The following is a 3,277-nucleotide window of genomic DNA, read 5'->3' on the forward strand; positions in this document are numbered from 1 at the left end:
ATAGCGATAGCGATAGCGATAGCAGTAGTAGTACAATTATGTAAAAATTGGATAGGTAAGACAATGCATGAGTACAAGTTCGGCAAACTGATTAATTGATCGATGCATGATTTGTACGGAGTAGATTGATGCATGCTGCTTTTCAGGTTGACGTACTTTATGTGTTTGGTAAAGTAAATACTCCCTCCAACCCAAAAAAAGAGTCAGAAAGTGAATTTTGCAAACACACCCTTGAACTTTTTTACTTCATCAACCCGCACTCCTCATGGAGTCAACCAGGCCCGCGAGTCCACCACCCTCCGCTTGGATAGAGTTGTGAAGGAGGCCGCATGGCCGCGTGGGTACTGCTCTTCCCGGCCGGATGCGAAGTCGAGAACCCCTAGCGCCCTCGACCCCCCTCTCAGATGTTGACCTTCCCGGGGATGGAGCGTTGCCCCGGCGGGCTGTGGAGTCCTACCCGCGGTATCCTCCAGACGAGGGCGCCGCGGATCAGAGCCCTCCTCTCCTTGGGGCTTCGGCCATCTCCGGTTGAGGAGCGCCATGAATCAGAGCCAGCGGGCGGCGGGCGGCGGGCGCCATGGCTATGTTTCGTCGGGCAGTGGCGGGCGAGGCTGGAGCCGGCTACCAGCACCATGGAGATCTGCGAGCCTATCATGCTACCGATCAGTTGTTCTGGTTCTGATTTTGATTAATTTAGAAGGGTTAAACTGCAAAATGTGATTGTAGTGTACACTTTTTTAGGACGAAGGGAGTATTTCTTTCCGTTTTAATAGCTAGGTCGGTTCATGGATGAAGTCGGTTTTGTATCTTTAATTTTACATGCACTCCTCCTCTTGTATATGTAGGGGGTGAAAAAACGTACATTGAGTATATAGGATCGATCCACGTCCGACAGACCAAACACAATCTGATCGATGGAGCAATCAATGGCGGCGGCCGCCGCTTCCCAACCGTTCTTGCTGCTGGACGACACAGCCGTGTCCGTGTAGTAGTAGTAGTAGTAGTAGTAGCAGTAGTAGTAGTAGCAGCAGCAGCAGTAGTAGTAGTAGTAGTAGCAGCAGAGCGATAGCAGCGTAGAGCAGCGATAGCGATAGCGATGAGCGATAGCGATAGCGATGAGCGATAGCTTGTAGCGAGCGAGCAGAGCGATAGCGTGAGCGTGAGCGTGAGCGATGAGCAGAGCGATAGCGATAGCGATAGCGATACTTGATAGCGAGCGATAGCGATAGCGATAGCGATAGCGATAGCGTGAGCAGATATGAGCGTGAGCAGCGAGCGATGAGCAGGAGCGAGCAGCGATAGCAGATGATAGCAGCGATAGCAGCAGGAAGCGAGCAGCAGAGCGAGCGATGAGCAGAGCGATAGCAGAGGAGGAGCGATGAGCAGAGCGATAAAGAGCAGCCAGCGAAAGCGATAGCGAGCAGCAGCAGCAGCGATGCAGCAGAGCGAGCAGATGGCGATGCGATCAATCTGATCGATGGAGCAATCAATGGCGGCGGCCGCCACTTCCCGACCGTTCTTGCTGCTGGACGACACAGCCGTGTCCGTGTACGACGAATACAGCGATTGGGAGATGGTCGAGTGCGAGTGCAAAAGCAAGGTGGCCTACGGCTGCGGTGCGCTCGGCCAGCATATCGTGGAGGGCCTCACCCTCCTCGCGGACCTCCGCAGCGGCGACGACGACGAGGGCGGTGTCCCGAGGCTCGCCGTCCACGCCACCGACGGGGTTCTCCACCGCTTCGAAGAAGAGGTCCCAGGCGAGCTGGCCAAGGTGTTTGGCGAGATCGATGACGAGCTGCTGGAGATCTACGGGACTAAAGTCCGCCTCTCCGCCAGCGTGGAGGCCGTTGACGACGAGGCTGGCGTCCTGGTCCTCTGCGTGTCGTTCCGTCATGAAAGAGAGCTCGGCGATCTCCAGTCGTACCACCTCGTCTACGATAGAGAGACCGCCTCGCTCTCTCTGCTCCCGTACGTGCCGACGCACTGTGAGGCCGCCTACACAAACTGCCCTCTCCTAGTAGTAGTAGTAGTAGTAGTAGTAGTAGTAGTAGTAGTAGTAGTAGTAGTAGTAGTAGTAGTAGTAGTAGTAGTAGTAGTACAGTAGCAGTAGTAGCAGTAGCAGTAGTACAAAGATAATGCAGATAGCAGAGCAGAGCAGATACTTGAGCGATACTTCGATATTGATAGGAGCAAACGATACTTGATAGCGCAGGAGCGATAGCAGCAGCAGCGGCAGATAGCAGCAGCGATAGCGTGCAGCAGTAGCGATAACGATAACGATAGCAGTAGTAGTACAATTATGTAAAAATTGGATAGGTAAGACAATGCATGAGTACAAGTTCGGCAAACTGATTAATTGATCGATGCATGATTTGTACGGAGTAGATTGATGCATGCTGCTTTTCAGGTTGACGTACTTTATGTGTTTGGTAAAGTAAATACTCCCTCCAACCCAAAAAAAGAGTCAGAAAGTGAATTTTGCAAACACACCCTTGAACTTTTTACTTCATCAACCCGCACTCCTCATGGAGTCAACCAGGCCCGCGAGTCCACCACCCTCCGCTTGGATAGAGTTGTGAAGGAGGCCGCGTGGCCGCGTGGGTACTGCTCTTCCCGGCCGGATGCGAAGTCGAGAACCCCCAGCGCCCTCGACCCCCCTCTCAGATGTTGACCTTCCCGGGGATGGAGCGTTGACCCGGCGGGCTGTGGAGTCCTACCCGCGGTCGCCTCCAGACGAGGGCGCCGCGGATCAGAGCCCTCCTCTCCTTGGGGCTTCGGCCATCTCCGGTTGAGGAGCGCCATGAATCAGAGCCAGCGGGCGGCGGGCGGCGGGCGCCATGGCTATGTTTCGTCGGGCAGTGGCGGGCGAGGCTGGAGCCGGCCACCAGCGCCATGGAGATCTGCGAGCCTATCATGCTACCGAGCAGTTGTTCTGGTTCTGATTTTGATTAATTTAGAAGGGTTAAACTGCAAAATGTGATTGTAGTGTATGATGGCGTGTATTTCACACGTTCGTTGGGCAACCCCAAGAGGAAGGTATGATGCGCACAGCAGCAAGTTTTCCCTCAGAAAGAAACCAAGGTTTATCGAACCAGGAGGAGCCAAGAAGCACGTTGAAGGTTGATGGCGGCGGGATGTAGTGCGGCGCAACACCAGAGATTCCGGCGCCAACGTGGAACCTGCACAACACAACCAAAGTACTTTGCCCCAACGAAACAGTGAGGTTGTCAATCTCACCGGCTTGCTGTAACAAAGGATTAACCGTATTGTGTGGAAG

The sequence above is a fragment of the Lolium perenne genome, chromosome 4, assembly GCF_019359855.2.
Source record: "Lolium perenne isolate Kyuss_39 chromosome 4, Kyuss_2.0, whole genome shotgun sequence".
NCBI classification, from domain to species: domain Eukaryota; kingdom Viridiplantae; phylum Streptophyta; class Magnoliopsida; order Poales; family Poaceae; genus Lolium; species Lolium perenne.